We start from the raw sequence: 19,787 nt of genomic DNA, 5'->3' as shown, positions 1-19,787 counted from the left end.
CGGTTATTCTGAGTGTGCAGGAGTCTGACTCCCGACAACCCTGCAGATCAGCTGTTTAAAGCAGCCATGGTGCTTCTGCAAGTGTGCAGCTTTGTCACGGTCATATTGTTGTTTGACTGTGACGCGGTTGTTGTGCAGACTGGTTGCCTGGGGGCAACGTGTAGTTTTCGGTTTGCATGTGCACTTCCCCTTTTAGGTGCGTCTCCCTGCTGTTTAATGAGCAAGGGGTTAATCTTCTAGCTGGTGGGGATTTAGGTGTGTCCTGGGTGTGGCCACTATGTGGATATTACCTGTGGCTTCCTGGCTGGAGCCAGTTGTACTCCAGCCTTGTTTGGTGATGGAGCTCTGCTTCTTTCCTGGGTAAACCTGCCCAGTCTTTAAGGGCCTCCTTGTTGGACATAGATTGTCTCCCCTTTTTCCTCTATGTACCCTCACCTCTCTTGTTGTATTTCTGGTGTGGGTTTATGTTCAGGGTGTGGTGTATGACTAGTGCGTTGTTACACGTCTGCTAGACATTTTCCCTGTCTGTTGTTTTCTCTGAAAGGGGGCTGTGGGAGACTCTGGTTCATCCGCGTCGGGGAAGAACAGGTCGTCTCTCCCCTGCTTTTTGAAGGATTATCAGGGCGACTCGGGGTCCTAGGTATACTGGGTACCATCCAGGTCCGCTCATATGGTGAGGAGTTAGGGCGAGGATTAGGGACGCTTCAGGAGGGGACCTGCTCCCTTATCCCGGCATCCTGGCCTAGCTGCTTCCCCGATTAACCTTTATTTTAGGGTGGGGAGTTTCCCCCACTCCCCACCGTGACAAGCTTAGGGCTCATGCACATTGTTTGGTTCCGCACCCAAGCCGCATTTTTTGCGACTCGGATGCAGACTCATTCACTTTAAACGGGGCCACAAAAGATGCAGACAACACTCTGTGTGCTGTCTGCATCCATTGCTCCGTTCTGTGGGGCCGCAAAGAAAATAGAACATGTCCTATTCTTGTCTGTTTTGCAGACGAGAATAGGCATTTCTTTTATGACCCACACGGGCGGCATCTGTGTTTTGCGGATCCGTAATTTTTAGACTGAAAAACACGGCACGGTCGTGTGCATGATCCCTTACGCTGAGTTCACATGAGCGTGTCTGGATAAGGTCCGGATGCGTTGCGGCAAACCCGCGCGAGATGCAATGCATTTTGCACGCGCGTGGCGTGATAAAAAACTGACTGTGGTACCCAGACCCAAACTTCTTCACACAAGTTCAGGTTTGGGTTCGGTGTTTGTGTAGATGTGTTTATTTTCCCTTATAACATGGTTATAAGGGAAATTAATAGCATTCTTTAATACAGAATGCATAGTAAGTGGTCAATTGAGGGTTAAAAAAAATAAATAAAAAATTAACTCACCTTCTCCTCTTGATCGCGTAGCTGCCGGTCTCTTCTTACTTCTTTAATCATGAGCTGCCGGCTTAAAGGACCTGTGGTGACGTCAGATCACATGGTCCAATCACAATCATGTGATTGGACCATGTGAACTGACGTCACCACAGGTCCTTTAGCTGGCAGCTCATGATTAAAGTAGTAAGAAGAGACCGGCAGCTACGCGATCAAGAGGAGAAGGTGAGTTAATTTTTTATTTATTTTTTTTAACCCTCAATTGACCACTTACTATGCATTCTGTATTAAAGAATGCTATTATTTTCCCTTATGTTATAAGGGAAAATACAGTGAATAGACTGTCACCTAGCAACCATGCGTCAAAATCGCACCGCATCCACACTTGATTGCGGATGCTTGCGATTTTCACTCAGCCCCATTCACTTCTATGGCGCCTGCGTTGACGTGATAAATGCACAATATAGAGCATGCTGCGATTTTCACGCAACGCATAAGTGATGCATGAAAATCACTGCTCATGTGCACAGCCCCAAAGAAATTAATGGGTCCAGATTCAGTGTGGGTGCAATGCGTTCACCTCCCGCATTGCACCCGTGCAGAAATCTCGCCCGTGTGAACTGAGCCTTATTCCTATTCAGGAGAATGGGGCTGAGCTGCAATACCAAGCACAGCCGCTATGCAATGCAGAGCGCTGTGCTTCATAAGTTGTCTTGCCGCGGCCTCCTCATACAGTTGATAGTCAGGGGTAATGAGTTTCAGACCCCCGCCAACCTGATATTGATGACCTATCCTGGGAAAGGCCATCAATATCATAATCTTGGAAAACCTCTTTAACTCTTTTGGCCCTGTTCACACTGCAAGAATGCAGTTGTCTGCTTTCTCCCATCTTAGCTATAAACTAACTCCCTAAGTATATAAGGTGTGAACACAGCTCAAGAATTAAAAGAACAAATAAACTTGGAGTATTATGTGCACTCATTGTGAGCCTTGGCAAATGTGTACATATAAAAGCAAATGCACAAACCGTTGAATGCACAGCCCGGAATTTTTGTTTTATATAAAGCAGGATCTGAAGTTCCCTGAAAGCAATGGCGCTGACATTTTTACATTTTAATCTTTTAAATGTCTACAACATGCTTTAAATGCCTTTTATTCAAAAGGAACTCCTGCTGACAGAATCTGAAAAAGTATTCGGGTCCTCGGATTCCCTTGTTTTGGGCCTCCACGATACTGGTCGTTGGCTTCCTTTTGCCTGGATACCTTCCGGAAAGCTAGCTGCTGGCACCACACGCATAACATTACAGCCGCCGTGGTGAAATTAAAAATCTTAAAGTAACTAAAGGGTTAACGAGAGGACTCCAGTGCGAGGAGGCACCAGCACACCTTTACATTCTAGCTGTCACCGATTCCCAAGCGCTGTCTGCAGGGCTTTATTGAAAAGATAATTTGGCTCATAAATTTCCCCCATCGCTCCTACCGACAGCAAATGATCCACAGAAGGACCCTGCTGTCCACGAGATAATTACTTCCTCTGCAAGATTCCAGGCAACCGGGAGAGCAGGAATTATGAAATGAAATAAAAAGAGGATTTGGCGTCCACGAGCTGCCTGCCAATACTACAAGAGTTAACAAAAACGAGGCTCCAAGAGCGCAGAGTTTGGGAACAACGTGTAAATATCCCTCTGCTCTGCTGTCACCTCATGATATGGAGTCTAAACAGAAGCCTCACAAAGAGGGAGACTGGTTATAAAGTGCTAGAAAGCAGGCCGGTCTGTAGGCACAACAGTAACAGCATCAGTCACCGATTAATTAAATAAGCGGTGGCACCATGTCTACCACTTCAAGCATGATAAATCTACCAAAGTCATGCCACGTTTATAAGCGCTAGAGCTAAACAGGCAAACAGATTTATGGCTTCCCCAAAGGGGACGATGGCTTGTAATGCAGAGAAAGGGCACTAATCTGCATGGGATGATCTGTCGGGCACACATCTTCCTGAAAAGTGGTGCAAATTGTTGCAATTAGGGTTTTTACAACAAGGAGGTGGGGCTTAAGATGCAACATCACAATTCTGCCATAAAATTCTGTCTCAAAGCCAAACAATAGTTGGTATAGAGTTAGGCAAAAAATCTATCACAGCACCAGATTTATTATCAAGCCTGAGGCATTGTCTAAGGACTCATGCACACAAACGTATTTTCTTTCTGTGTACGTTCCGTTTTTTTTTTTTGCGGACCGTATGCAGAACCATTCATTTCAAAGGGTCCACAAAAAAAAAACGAAGTCTGTGCATTCAGATTCCTTATGTCCGTTCTACAAAACAATTGAACATGTCCCATTATTGTCCGCATTACGGACAAAGATAGGACTGTTCTATTAGAGGCCAGCTGTTCCGTTCTGACAGCCTTCCCTCTATGAGGAGGAGGTCCTATCAGTGATTGACAGCCTTCCCCCTATGAGGAGGAGGTCCTATCAGTGATTGACAGCCTTCCCTCTATGAGGGGGAGGTCCTATCAGTGATTGACAGCCTTCCCTCTATGAGGGGGAGGTCCTATCAGTGATTGACAGCCTTCCCTCTATGAGGGGGAGGTCCTATCAGTGATTGACAGCTTTCCCTCTATGAGGAGGAGGTCCTATCAGTGATTGTCAGCTTTCCCTCTATGAGGAGGAGGCCCTATCAGTGACTGACAGCCTTCACCCTATGAGGAGGAGGTCCTATCAGTGATTGACAGCCTTCCCTCTATGAAGGGGAGGTCCTATCAGTGATTGACAGCCTTCCCTCTATGAGGGGGAGGTCCTATCAGTGATTGACAGCTTTCCCTCTATGAGGAGGAGGTCCTATCAGTGACTGACAGCCTTCCCTCTATGAGGGGGAGGTCCTATCAGTGATTGACAGCCTTCCCTCTATGAGGAGGAGGTCCTATCAGTGACTGACAGCCGCCCCTCTATGAGGAGGAGGTCCTATCAGTGATTGACAACCATCTCTGTATAAACAGTCATAGAGGGAAGGCTGTCAGTCACTGATAGGACCGCCAACTGGACTTCAAAGCCCAGAATGGGCAGGAATGTAAATGAATGAAATTCAAGTTATACTGAATCCCCCCAACTATTAATATGCTCAGCTCTTTTTGCTCTGTAATATGCTGTCATCTCAGGCACCATGATCAGCCATCTACAGGATTAGTAAATCTGTGCCATTATTGCAGCAGAAGCCTGCACATGAAAAACCAAAGCAAAAACCACTTGTGAAATTTACAGGGTGCTGCCTTAGGTCACATGCACAGAGAAGCGTAGCTTATGCCGATTTCAATGAGTCCTGTGTAGATTTTAAAATCTGCACTACAATTTACAAATGGAAAATTTCTCATCTACTTAACTGGTATCCTATTTAGCCGGACAACCCTTTAAGGCATTGTGTTTGCATCAGAAGTATCACCAAGGGGTGATCTGGCTTCTTAAAGGATCTCAGACAATGGGGGCATATCGCTAGAATATGCCCCCATTGTCTGATAGGTGCGGGTCCCACCGCTGGTACCCGCACCTACAATGAGAACGGAGCCGGGAAATGAACGCATTGCGCATGCGCAGCCGCCCTCCATTTATTTCTATGGGGTCGCCGAAAATAGCTGACCGCTATTGCCATCTGCCCCATAGAAATGAATGGAAGCATGGGCCGCGCATGCACGGTGCGCTCCCATTCACTTCTATGGGCGCTGCACTTGGTGGGAAACCCAGGGTCCTCCAGCCACAGCGCTCCCCGCTTTGTTCTCGTTGTAGGTGCAGGTCCCAGCGGTGGGACCCCCACCTATCAGATAATGGGGGCATATCCTAGCTATTTGCCCCCATTGTCTGAGATGGGAATACCCCTTTAAAAAAAAACTTCCCAAATGGATCCATGCTCAACCTGCGGCCCTCCAGCTGTTGAAAAACTACAACTCCCACAATGCTCTGGGAGTTGTAGTTTTGCAACAGCTGGGGGGCCGCAGGTTGAGCATGCCTGTGTTACATCATTTGGACAGCCAGGTGACCCACTTCGACCAATGATTATGGCCTCATGCACACAACCGTATCTTTGTTCCATATCTGATTCAAGTGAATGGGTCCTGCATCCGCATACGGCAGTCCTACTGTAGGTACCGTGCATTGCGGCCTGCGCACGTTTGTGTGCATGAGTCTTTTAAGGGAACCTATCACCGGGATTTTGTGTATAGAGCTGAGCACATGGGTTGCTAGATGGCCGCTAGCACATCCGCAATACCCAGTCCCCATAGCTCTGTGTGCTTTTATTGTGCAAAAAACCCGATTTGATACATATGCAAATTAACCTGAGATGAGTCCTGTATGTGAGTTGAGTCACTGTGACAGGTTCCCTTTAATTGGCTCATTGTCAGTGAGACACAGTGACCGAATAGAGCCTAAAGAATACAAAAAAATGGTGTGATGGAATTCAAATTTCTGTACAGCCAATTCACACATCAAAACAACAGGGCTTGAGCTGGCAATGAGACACATAGGACATGTATCTGAATGCTAGAAGAGGTTTACTTTTGTATACATAAAACTGAAAGAAGCCATCACCGCCACTTGCTGCACGATAAGAAACACGGCTTGCTCTGATGCTGGGACACTTAGGCCCCTTTCACATGGGCGAGTTTTCCGTGCGGGTGCAATGAGTGAGGTGAACGCATTGCACCCGCACTGAATCCTGACCCATTCATTTCTATGGGGCTGTTCACATGAGCGGTGATTTTCACGCATCACTTATGCGTTGCGTGAAAATCGCAGCATGCTCTATATTCTGCGTTTTTCACGTAACGCAGGCCCCATAGAAATGAATGGGGTTGCGTGAAAATCGCAAGCATCCGCAAGCAAGTGCGGATGCGGTGCGATTTTCACGCATGAGTTCTAGGTGACAGTCTATTCACTGTATTATTTTCCCTTATAAGGGAAAATAATAGCATTCTGAATACAGTATGCTTAGTATAATAGTGCTGGAAGGGTTAAAAAATAATAATAAAAAAAAGTTAACTGACCTTATCCTCTTGATCGCGTAGTTCACGGTCGGTCTCTTCTTTAGCTGTGGGCTAAATGACCTGTGGTGATGTCAGATCACATGCTCCAATCACATGGTCCATCACCACAGGTCCTTTAGCCCACAGCTAAAGAAGAGACCGACCGGGAACTACGCGATCAAGAGGATAAGGTGAGTTAACTTTTTTATTTTTTTTTAACCCTTCCAGCACTATTATACTAAGCATTCTGTATTCAGAATGCTATTATTTTCCCTTATAACCATGTTATAAGGGAAAATAATACAATCTACAGAACACCGATCCCAAACCCGAACTTCTGTGAAGAAGTTCGGGTACCAAACATGCGCGATTTTTCTCACGCGAGTGCAAAACGTATTACAATGTTTTGCACTCGCACGGAGAAATCGCGCATTTTCCTGCAACGCACCCGCCTCTTATCCGGGCAAAAAAACTGACGCCCGTGTGAAAGAGGCCTAACTGTTTTTCCATGTCTGTATCGTTCACTTCACTTCAATGGGGCCGCAAAAATAAAATAAAAGAAAGACTGTGTGCATTGCGTGTCTGTATGTCCGCATTGGCCGTTCTGCAAAATGATAGAATATGTCCTATTATTGTCGGCATTACAGACAAGGATAGGACTGTTCTATTAGAGGCCGGCTGTTCTGCATAATGTGAAATGCACACACCCGGTGTGAGGGATACCACCCCTCGTGCCCGCTTGACATCAACTACGTCGAGCTCACGAGACGCGGTATGGTCCCTGGTTACCAAGACGTGACGTTACACCCTCCTGGAGGAGCAGGTAAGGTCAGCTTGGTACAGTTTACACAGACACCTCCTGTCCACGCGGGCACAGAGAGGCAACAAGCTGAGAGTCTTTCCACTGCCACAGTGAAACAGCTCTGTCTCAGCCCGGGAAATCTGCCACCAGCTTCTCGTTTGATATAAGCCCGGTATCTATGAACCCTAAAGGGTTTTGTGGGTCATTTGCTGCCAGCCCATAAGAGGGGGAGTGGATCCTTTCCAGAGTCGGGAAGAGGAGGGACCGGCTACAGTTTAAAAGGCTTGTGCCAGCAAGCGTGCGTGTCTTTTCTCTGAAGGAGGGTCACATCGTGCCATGTGTTTAGAGGGACCTGCTGACATCACTGCCCTCCAGGTAAATACAGCTAAGGCTACTTTCACACTAGCGTTCGGGCGGATCCGTTCTGAACGATCATATTAATGCAGACGGTGGCTCCGTTCAGAACGGATCTGTCTGCATTATAACTTTGAAAATTTTCTAAGTGTGAAAGTAGCCTGAGCGGATCCGTTCAGACTTTACATTGAAAGTCAATGGGGGACGGATCCGCTTGAAGATTGAGCCATATGGTGTCATCTTCAAGCGGATCCGTCCCCATTGGCTTCCATTATAAGTCGGAACGGATCCGCTCGCCTCCGCACGGCCAGGCGGACACCCGAACGCTGCTTGCAGCGTTCAGGTGTCCGCTCACTGAGCGGAGCGGAGGCTGAGCGCTGGCAGACGGATGCATTCTCAGTGGATCCGCCTCCACTGAGAATGCATTAGGGCCAGACGGCTGCGTTCAGGGCCGCTTGTGAGCCCCTTCAAACAGAGCTCACGAGCGGACACCTGAACGCAGGTGTGAAAGTAGCCTAAGGACTAATAACCCCACGGAACATTTGTCTACTCGGTAACCGAGTTGTACTCTGTGTACTCCTGTTTGCACCATATTACCTGTATTTGTAACCTCAGACCACTGTATATATTCTTTTTGTATATTGTGTTATCTAGTGTGCCCATAAGGCGATTAAATATATAATTTGATCTTGTGCTGTCTTGTATCTCGATCACGAATGCCCACGTCCGTGTTTCAGCCTAGTTATAAGTTACTGCAGGTTGGTTTCTAACCCTATATAATCCCGTAAGCTGTCAGACATTAAAAAAATGGTAAATTAACTTAAAAAATATGTTATACTGAGCTGCAGAACTATACACAACCGGTGGACAGATTTGTGGCACTGCTTTTTCAAGAAAGAAACCTAACTTTTCTAATGCATACAGGGAAAAACCCTTTACGCTCCCACACTGATTATATATCAGGGTAAGGAAACCCTCCAGCACTCCAGGTGTTGTGAAACTACAACTCCCAGTATGCACACTTGCTCTGCTCTTCTCATAACCCCATAGAAATGAATGGATCATGCTGGGAATTGTAGTTTCAAAACAGCTGGAGTGCTGAAGGTTGCTGACCCTTGCTATATATTCTAGTTGCAGAGCATTTCCTTATATACATATATATTTACTACAGCTCCCGACTCTACCACCTCACATCTCCAGCGCCGGAACGGGAAATCCCTTACAACAGGTTAAGGCTACTTACACACTGGCGTTTCTGGGTCAGGTTGTGAGATCTGTTTCAAGGCTCTCACAAATCGGCCCAAAACGGATCAGTTTAGCGCCAATGCATTCTGAATGGATAAGGATCCATTCAGAATGCATCAGTTTGGCTCCGTTCCGCCTCCATTCCGCTCTGAAGGCGGACACCAGCGTTTTGGTGTCCGCCTGGCGATGCAGAGCCAAACGGATCCGTCCTGACTCACAATCTAAGTCAATGGGGACGAATCCGTTTACATTGACACAATATGGTGCAATTGTAAACGGATCCATCCCCCATTGACTTAAGTCAGGACGGATCCGTTTGACTTAGACTTTTTTTTGACAGAGTAATGCGGACGGATCTGTTCTGAACGGATACCAGCGTTTGCATTTATAGGTGCGGATCCGTCTCTGCAGATACCAGACGGATCCGCACCTAACGCAGGTGTGAAAGTAGCCTTAATGTTGCAGGACTGAGCACACCACACAATACAGCCCACCAGACAGAAAAAAAAAAATGATTTTGTGATATTTAAAAACAAAAAAACAAACAAACGCACAATCGCCGGGCTCTGAAAGGGCGAATGAATTAAAATTTGATTTGATTAATGTGGCAGAACAGTCACCTCTCAATCTGTGTAAATGGCAACTGCCCACATGTATGTACATATATACACAGCACCGTTTTACATATGTGTAAAAGAAAGACTTTGTATTTATTTGCATATTTTTGTTTAAATTGTTAATGTGACAAAAGATTCAGTAATATGAGGTGTAAAGTTGTAAACCTGCTCATTTCCCTGTACTATGGGCCTATCAATGATACACCAATTAGTTGGATCCGGTTTAAAGGGACTTACGTAGAGCCGGATACAATTCACCTTGCATATTGACAGCAGCACATCCAGGTTACACAGGGCGACGAGCTGTCGACAAACATCAATGTTGCATGAGAGATGCCAGAGAAATCTGTGTGCGCATGCGCTGGATGCATTCAGTGCCTGGCAGAAGAGGACGCAGCAGAGAAAGCAGTCTCGTGTATAAATCACGAAACAGACAGCTATGGAGACAGACGTCCAAATCCAATGTTTATACACCATATACATAGGCAGCAGGAGGTGCAGTAAGAAATTAGGTGCTTTAGAGTTTCCTGTGCCAGAGCACTACAGTCTATATTTTAGAAATTTCCCTAGAAAGTAGCCAAGCCTTTGAATTAGGCCTCATGCACACGGCCGCTGCCCAGCTGTGGCCGTATTGCGGGCGGCAAACAGTGGATTCCCAATATGCGGGCACCGGCTGTGTGCTCCCCGCATTACGGATGCAGACCTATACTTGAATAGGTCCGCAATCCAGAGCTTCGGCATGGAACGGAGGCACGGAACCCCATGGAAGCACTACGGAGTGCTTCCATGGGGTTTGTCTGTGCCTCCGCACCGCAAAAAAATAGAACATGTTCTATTTTTTTTGCTGTGTGGACAGATTCAAGTTGAATGGGTCTCGATCTGTCCCGGCCGCCGCACGGACGTTGCCCGTGCATTGGGGACCGCAAATTGCGGTCACCAAGGAACGGCCGCACGAAGGCCGTGTGCATGAGGCCTTACTAGGATAACTTCCTCTGGCGGAGAGTTCCACAGTCCCTGCTCTTACAGAAGTCACTTCTATGGGTTTATGGTCTGCACTGACATTTAGTCTGATTTCTTCATTTGTTTGTATTTTGAATAAAGTCTTAACACGTGTAATATTTAACTTTGAAATTTGATATTGAAATGTCAAAAAAGGGTCACTGTTCTCTATTCATGAACCTAGGTTCATAAAGCATGTTGTCAAACAACGCAGGAGAGGTAATGTGGTTGTATAGATCTTTTTAAGTAGTTTAAGGTTGGGGAAAAAAATCATTTTCATGTGCCACAAATCAGTAACGCCTGTGGCACACTGCGGCAGATTTACTAATTCTAATATTTAGACAGCTTAAACTCAGACTATACAGTCTAAGACGTGCCAAATTCATTAAAGTGGCTCAGGCTGGAGGGTATCAGGCACATTTTTAGAAACTTTGTCTAACTTTACAACTCCTATTGGTCGGCTTACTTTGTGCCAAAATGCAGGTGCAATTGTGGTGCATGCTGTCAGTCTTGAATGTCACCATGCAAATGCATTGCAATCTGCAAGATATAGAGCAGAAGGAGCTGTGCAGATTGATATACAGTGGAAAAAGCTTCAGCACAATATGTAATTTAGACATTTAAATCTTGTTTTTCTGAGTTTAGGAGTCAGTGACTGTGTATACAATTATAGATGTCAATCCCTGATTAGTACCGCCCGTAGGTAGGTAGCTCAGAATTTGAAGGGTAAATTACAAGTTCTGCTGAATCTTTTCACACAAAACTATAGAACAATCTGCTCAGCTTCTCCTGCTCTATAACATGCTGCCTGCAGACTGCACTGCATTTCATGGTGACAGGTTCTCTTTAATCCTTGTCCCTCAAGCAAGGCCTAAATAGTTTCTCATATATAACCGTTTTTTTTTTATTTGCACAATTCTAAGTTACAATGAACATAACCTGAGAGAACCACTTATATACTAAGTTACTACACATAATATAGCTATGTGAACCCTCATACTAGGCATAATATCCCCATTACACGTAATAAACTTGGAAATAATACGGTGACAATCTTCGGTGTTGTAAATTGTTTTATATCCTATCACAGTTTTGAAAATCTTAAAAAAAACCTTAATAAAAATCGGATTTCAAAATAATATGCTGAGAATTATTACTGTAAACCTGATAAGATGACAATTTCTCATGTGTGGAGCCGGTATCCTAAATCCCTCAAAATGGGACACTTAAATGGGTTGTCAAAGTAATTTTTTGTTCTTTGTATGTTTCTAAGCAAATGTAAGGGGGTTTTCAATTCACTTACTTCATCTCCAGGGGCCCTGTCGTCCTAGTTAGCTTCTTTCCCTGCTCGCTCTGATGAAGTTCTGTGCACAAGCCTGAGGAGCAGGAGGGAGCGGGTCTGCCTCTGTACACAGAACTCCACAGTGAGGGCTGAGCTGCTTGGAGCAAAAGGCCACGCCCCCTGCATTGCACAATCTTTTGGCAACGCCCTCTGCACTGCCCAATCTTCTGGCCACGCCCTCTGCACTGCCCAATCTGCTGGCTTAGGCTACTTTCACACTTGCGTTCGGAGCGGATCCGTCTGGTGTCTGCACAGACGGATCCGCTCCTATAATGCAAACGCTTAGATCCGTTCAGAACGGATCCGTTTGCATTACCATGAACAAAAAAAAAAAAAATTTTTTTTTTTGGTTCATGATCGTGCAAACGGATCCGTTTTGACTTTACATTGAAAGTCAATGGGGGACGGATCCGTTTGAAAATTGAGCCATACTGTGTCAACTTCAAACGGATCCGTCCCCATTGACTTACATTGTAAGTCTGGACGGATCCGTTTGCCTCCGCACGGCCAGGCGGACAGCCGAACGCTGCAAGCAGTGTTCAGGTGTCCGCCTGCTGAGCGGAGCGGAGGACAAACGGTGCCAGACTGATGCATTCTGAGCGGATCCACATCCACTCAGAATGCATTAGGGCTGGACGGATCCGTTCGGGGCCGCTTGTGAGAGCCTTCAAACGGAACTCACAAGCGGACACCCGAACGCTAGTGTGAAAGTAGCCTTAGCTGTCTGCCCTGTGTCTCCCCCCCCCAACTGGACTCTTCAGCAAAGTTTAACCCCTTCTACCATCAACAGCACTGGAAAATGTAAAAAAAAAAAATGATATTGTAACATAAAAATCTGATTTAAACAATAGGTTATTCCTTTTAATTTCATGACGATGCTTGGCTGCCCCAAACACCTCCACTTATCACTATGAACAGTTTTTGAAGTACTCAATATAAATATCTATAGGCAGCTTATGGAGTATCCAAATATTAGTGCCACGGCATGTAAAATATGAAGTTATCAAGCAGATAAGGTTGTCTGTGGGTTGCTAGACAATGACTTGAAGTTGGACAGAATATGTTTTTTTACCGTCATCCACAGATAGGATCCAAGAGAAGTAGGAGTTATTTTTAAACCCTTCCATAGGGATCAGCAAGCACTCGATTTATATCCAGGTACACAAACTGATATTATACGCCAATGCATGTACGGTATCTGTAAAACACATTACAGTATGGTCACCGGGAAAGTTTAGGTGGTCTACGCCTTGGTTTTCCATAATGGCTGTTCTTCCCAGATACAATTCCAATAATGTACATGGCGGCATCTAATATTCAGCTAAACTGCTTTATATCATTCTAAAAGACCCCCAGGTTGCACAAACAAGATCACACTTGTGGCTCAAATACAAGTCTCATTAGCAGCTTTACCACAAGGATTTTAGTCCCAGTAAGAGTACTGGAAAGTAGGTCAAGCTTCTACAGCTACTGCTAAAACAAGTAGACGTGGGGCTCTCAGAAGCTATGTTTAGAAGCCATAGATTATCACTATATCCAACAGCTTACAAGTTATAGCCAAGCACAACCTGACTACTCTAACCCCCCATCATAACATCTTCATTACGCGATACCCTTTTCCTAATGCGCTCTTCATTATATTGCCAGTCTCTAATTTCCCTTGTATGCCAAACCAAGGTATAAGGCAGGAATCGCAGTCTCTGTGGCAGTTTTCAATGCAGTTTTTAGAGTCAAAGCCATGAGTATATAAAAAAAGCAATCGGTCATCAGTCTATTCTATTTACTTCCAGCCGAAGGATGTAACACGCGTATCTATATATAGTAGCTGAGAATGTGTGACATGCTGAAGGCAGATGGACCATGTCTTTTTTAATCTCATGCTTAAAGGGGTTGTCCCAGTTGTTGAAAATATATAAGGCTGCAAAAAAAACAAAAAACAAAACAAAACTGTAAGGGCTCATTCAGACGGCCGTATGCTGTCCGCAAAAATGCTGATCCGTTTTTTTTGCGGACAGTTCAGCATGTCTGCAAAAAAATGGATTGTATTCCGTTTTTTTGCTGACCCAAGACTTCAATAGGGATATGTCCTGATTTTCACTGACAAGTATAGGACATGTTTCATTTGTTTTGCTGAGCCGTGAAATGGAAGAAAAGGCCCCATAGAAGTGAATAGGACCACATCTAATCCACAAAAAAACTGATCCACATTTTTGCGGACAGCATACGGCCATCTGAATGAGCCCTAAGGAATATGGATTAATATTTACTATCAGCCATATCCTCACACCCACCATTTGCTGGAAGATAGCAGAGGTAGTGAACTCCACAGGAGGGCCCTGCTTCAAAGCGCAGCCAGATAGCAGAAAACTCCTAGCAGGCCACATGTGGTTACATTTCACACCTCCATTCAGACAGCACTGATCCTGCAGGAAAACCTCCCCGCAGGGGGTCTAAGCCATTCCCCAGTTCAATCGAACCTAGCAGACAGCATGGAACCGGCGATTTATAAGGAATCACAGGTGCAAACCGGATACATATTTGTGTCCTGGTGGCCACGATGAACATGCCCATGGTCTTAGTTTGATGGTGGGATGCCAGGGAAGGGAGATATACATATCTCCCCACAGAAACCCAATAGCGGCACCATGTTTGGACTCTAGTTGTATCCGGAACCCAGGTGGATCAATTGGGCCCGGACCACCTCCCTATGACATTCTGGTCCTATGAACCCTATGGGGTTTTGTGGGTCATTTTCTGCCAGCCCAGAAAAGGAGGAAGAGGACCCTTCCCAGAGGAGTGGCCGGCTACAGGTTAAATGGCTTGTGCCAGTAAGCAGGCGTGTCTTTTTCTGAAAGGGGGTCACATCGTGCAAATGTGTTTGGAGAGACCTGGAAACCAGCTGACATCACTGCCCTCCATATGAATACAGCAAAGGAACATTCATCTACCCGGTAACTGACTTGTGATCTGTGTAATCCTATTTGTACCATACTACCTGTATTCGTAACCTCAGACCCCTGTATATATTCTTAGTGTATATTGTGTTAGCTAGTGTGCCCTTATGGCGATTAAATATATAATTTAATCTTTTGCTGTCTTGTATCTCGATCACGAATCCCCACATCAGTGTTTCGGCCTAGTTATCCGCGGGTTTCTCACCCTATATAATCCCGTTAATGGACCGGGCTTATATCAAACGAGAAGCTGGTGGCAGATTTCCCAGGCTGAGACAGCACTGTTTTTACTGCGTCAGTGAAAAGGCTCTCTCAGCTTGTTGCCTCTCTGTGCCCGCGTGGACAGGAGGTGTCTGTGTAAACTGTACAAATCTGACCTTACCTACTCCTCCAGGAGGGTGTAACGTCACGTCTTGGTAACCAGGGACCATACCGCGTCTCGTGAGCTCGACGTAGTTGATGTCAAGCGGGCACGAGGGGTGGTATACATCACAAAAACAAAAAAGAAACTCTTCAATCTCCTGCCAATCCAGTCTCCATTCACAAGCTGGCAGTAAGGATTTTTTTTTTTTAACCATTTTATTAGGGTATGTTCACAGTTGAGATTCTAAATTCAGCAGGCTCTTCCAGAATGCCAGCTGTCGGACAGACAAAAATCTCTGCATGCAGTGGTATTTGTCAGTCGGAAGCACTGCATTTATGCCTGACAGGTTGCCAGATCTGCTACCGCAGATGTGAACATACCTTAACGTTTGCTTCTTTTTCCCTCCCAAATTGAGTACCCCGAACAGACTTAAAGAGGACCTTTCACTGATCCTGACATTGTGAACTAAGTATACAGACATGGAGCGCGGCGCCCGGGGATCTCACTGCACTTACTATTATCCCTGGGCGCCGCTCCATTCTCCCGCTATGCCCTCCGGTATCTCCGCTCACTAAGTTATAGTAGGCGGAGTCTGCCCTTGTTCTGCTGTAGCGCTGGCCAATTGCATCGCAGAGCTGACAGCCTGGGAGAAAATAACCTCCCAGGCTGTGAGCTCTGCGCTGCGATTGGCCAGCGCTACAGCAGAACAAGGGAAGACTCTGCCTACCATAACTTAGTGACCGAAATCTCTGCCTACTATAACTTAGTGAGCGGAGATACCGGAGGGCATAGCGGGAGAACGGAGCGGCGCCCAGGGATAATAGTAAGTGCAGTGAGATCCCCGGGTGCCGCTCTCCATGTCTGTATACTTAGTTCACAATGCCAGGATCGGTGAAAGGTCCTCTTTAAAGTTAAAATTAAAGTTCAAATAGAATTAAGCTTCCTTACTAGCATTATACCAATGGGTACAGTTACACACACATTTCCAGTAAGTGACAAAAGCGGTCCAAAACGAAAGTTTTGTGAAGTCACATGATGTATCATGTTTTCTCTTAGCATGTCACATGCATATTTCCGCTGTGATTTCACAGAAGTTCACAACACCTGTCACCATAGAGGCCACTTACACTTAGCAGTATTCGGCATCAAATATTTGTATGCCAAAAGTATGGGTGGGTTCAAGATATGATAGGTTCAAACCTTTTCTATGTTTATATATGTAGACTGCAGTTTACAAAGAATTTTGGCGCCTGCAACAGGGAGCGTTTGCTGGTTCAGTGAGTGATCGGCGGAACCTTTACACAAGGCTCTGTGCAGATCTCCATAGGAGTCTCCATCCAGAGCCTCTTTGTAGACTCTATTTTACAGGAAAAATAGCACTGCATTCAGGTCTCTCTTTCCCACAGTAATGATGGACATGATGCAGACTATGGTTTCCATCACGCGCCTCATCTGGCAGAGCTTTGTGTCTTCGATATGAACTGAAGCCACACTACTGGTGTTAACATAGCAGTTTCAGCTACAGAGAGGGCTCCTTCACACGAACGTGCCGTATTGCAGACCGCATTTGCGGTTCCGCCATACGGGTCTGCAAATCCAGAGATGCAGAACTGAACAGAACACTACGGAAGCACTACGGAGTGCTTTCTGGGGTTTTATTCCGTGCTTCCGCAACACAAAAATATAGAACTTGCTCTATCTTTTTGCGGAAGGGAAGGATCGCGGACCCATTAAAGTGAATGGGTCTGCGATCCCCATGCGCCTGCCCCACGGACAGTGCCTGTGCATTGCGGACTGCAACTTGCGGTCCACAGCACAGGCACGGGCTTCACACGTTTGCCCAAAGGCCTCTTGCACACAAATGTTGTTTTTTTTTCCCGTTTATGTTCCTTTTTTTTTGCGTTCCGTATACAGACATATACTTTACTACTCATTTCAATGGATCCGCAAAAAAAATAAAAATAAAATAAACGGAAGGTACTCCATATGCCTTCTGTTTCCGTATTTCCGTTAAAAGATAGAACATGTCCTATTATTGTCCACATTACAGACAAGGATAGTACTGTTCTATCAGGAGCTAGCTGTTCCGTTCTGCAAAAAAATTTTTTGCGGATCTGTATTTTGAGGACCGCAAGATACTGAAAAAGCTATACAGTCATGTGCAAGAGGCCAAATCCTGATCTTTTAATGACTTAGGGATCATGCACACAAACATATTTTCTTTCCATGTCCGTTCCGTTTTTTTTGTGGACTGTATGCGGAGACATTCACTTTAAGGCCTCTTTCACACGGGCGTGAGTTTTTTTGCCCGGATAAGAGCCGGGTGCGTTGCGGGAAAATGCGCGATTTTTTCTGCGCAGGTGCAAAACATTGTCATGCGTTGCACTCGCGTGAGAAAAATCGCGCATGTTTGGTACCCAAACCCGAACTTCTTCATAGAAGTTCGGGCTTGGGATTGATGTTCTGAAGACTGTATTATTTTCCCTTATAACATGGTTATAAGGGAAAATAATAGCATTCTGAATACAGAATGCATAGTAAACCAGCGCTAGAGGGGTTAAAAAAAAATAAAAAATTTAACTCGCCTTAGTCCACTTGCTCGCGAAGCCCGGCATCTCCTTGTGTCTCCGCTGCTGATGAACAGGACCTGGGGTGAGCTGCTCCATTAAATACAGGTTAAGGACCTTCGATGACGTCACTCCGGTCATCACATGGTACGTCACATGATCTTTTACCATGGTGATTCACCATGGTAAAAGACCATGTGATGACCGGAGTGACGTCATTGAAGGTCCTTAAGCTCTATTTAATGGAGCAGCTCACCCCAGGTCCTGTTCATCAGCAGAGGAGACACAAGGAGATGCCGGCTTCGCGAGCAAGTGGACTAAGGCGAGTTAAATTATTTTTAATTTTTTTTTAACCCCTCTAGCGCTGGTTTACTATGCATTCTGTATTCAGAATGCTATTATTTTCCCTTATAACCATGTTATAAGGGAAAATAATAATGATCGGGTCTCCATCCCAATGGTCTCCTAGCAACCATGCGTGCAAATCGCACGGCATCCGTACTTGCTTGCGGATGCCATCCGATTTTCACACACCCCATTCACTTCTATGGGGCTTGCGTCACGTCAAAATCGGAAAATATAGAGCATGCTGCGATTTCAACTGAACGCACAAGTGATACGTTAAAAACATTGCTGTGATACGTTAAAAACATTGCTCATGTGCACAGCCCCATAGAAATGAATGGGTCAGGTTTTAGTGCGGGTGCCATACGTTCGCCGCACGGATCGCACCCGCACGGAAAACTCGCCCGTGTGAAAGGGGCCTAATGGGTCTGCAAAAAAAAAACACGGAAGTTACTCCGTGTGCATTCTGTTTCCGTATGTCCGTTCCGACAAAAAAAAAATGTCCTATTATTGTCTGCATTATGGACAAGGATAGGACTGTTCTATTAGGGGCCAGCTTTTCCGTTCCACAAAATACGGAATGCACACGGACGTAATCCGTATTTTTTGTGGAACACAAAATACATACGGTCGTATGCATGAGCCCTTAGGCCATTGTTTGTTTTTTTTTGCGGACCCATTGTAACAATGTCTAAAACAAACAAGAATAGGACATGTTCTATTTTTTTGGCGGGGCTACATTACGGACATACTGATGCGGATAGCACATGGTGTGCTGTCCGCAATTTTTTGTGGACCCATTGAAATTAATGGGTCTGCATCCTATCCACAAAAAAAACAAAAACGGAAAGGACACGGAAACAAAACAACGTTCATGTGCATGTAGCCTAAGGACTCTTGCACACGACCGTATGGCTTTTTCAGTATTTTGCGGTCAGCAAATAACGGATTCGCAAAAAATAAGTTTTTTTGCGGAACCTAACAGCTGGCCTCTGATAGAACAGTACTATCCTTCTCTGTTATGTGGACAATAATGGGACATGTTCTATCCTTAAGGCTCCATTCATACGTCCGTAGAATGGGTCCACATCCGTTCCACAGTTATCCGAAACGAGTGCAGACCCATTCATTCTCTATGGGGCCGGAAGAGATGCGGAGAGCACACTATGTGCTCTCCACATCCGCATTTCCGGAGAACGGCCCCGCAATTATGGACAAGAATAGGCATTTTTATGGGGGTGCCGGCCGGGTGTATTGCAGATCCGCGTCTGAATGGAGCCTGAATATAACGGAAAAACAGAAGGCATACGGAGTACCTTCCGTTTTTTTTTCGGATTCTTTGAATTAAATGGTTCCGTCTAGGGTACGCAAAAAACGGAACGGAAACGGGAAAAAAAAATGTTTGTGTGCAAGATGCCTAAATCATATCTTTATTTCTTGAACAAATCAGAAAGGAGAACATGGTAAAGACCAGGCCTGGAAGGCCTTTATGACAAGTTGTATAGACATTATAGAGAATAGTACGGCATACAGGTATTTATATTTACACAAATGTCTGCGGGGTCCGATTCCTGGCACTCCCGCCGATCAGCTGTATGAAGAGGCAGAGACAATCCGTGAGCACTTAGGTCTTTTCTTAGGCCAGTGACTTCACGTTTATCTGTCACGTGGCCTAGGTGCAGCTCAGTCCCACTCAGTTGAATGAGGCTGAGCTGTAATACCAAGAACAGCCGCTATACAATGGATGGCGCTATGCTTAGTAAGCTGTGAGAAGGCCCCAGCGCTCAACAGTTGATTGGCAGGGG

At 45.5% G+C, this 19,787-nt stretch overlaps 1 protein-coding gene across 6 annotated transcripts in view; it reads right to left on the bottom strand.

The window, feature by feature from the left end:
* DPF3 (double PHD fingers 3) overlaps positions 1-19,787 on the bottom strand; it is a 231,301-nt gene that overhangs the window by 149,872 nt on the left and 61,642 nt on the right. Inside the window, exon 2 of one of the 6 annotated variants that reach the window (XM_044271696.1) lies at positions 12,825-12,950. The exons of the other annotated variants lie outside the window; for them this stretch is intronic. The gene's annotated coding sequence lies outside the window, so the exon portion shown is untranslated. The remainder of the gene's footprint in view (positions 1-12,824; positions 12,951-19,787) is intronic. 6 annotated transcript variants of the gene reach the window in all.

The sequence above is a fragment of the Bufo gargarizans genome, chromosome 11 (genome assembly GCF_014858855.1).
Source record: "Bufo gargarizans isolate SCDJY-AF-19 chromosome 11, ASM1485885v1, whole genome shotgun sequence".
Taxonomy (NCBI): Eukaryota; Metazoa; Chordata; class Amphibia; order Anura; family Bufonidae; genus Bufo; species Bufo gargarizans.
This window is presented reverse-complemented; position numbering and strand designations above follow the sequence as displayed.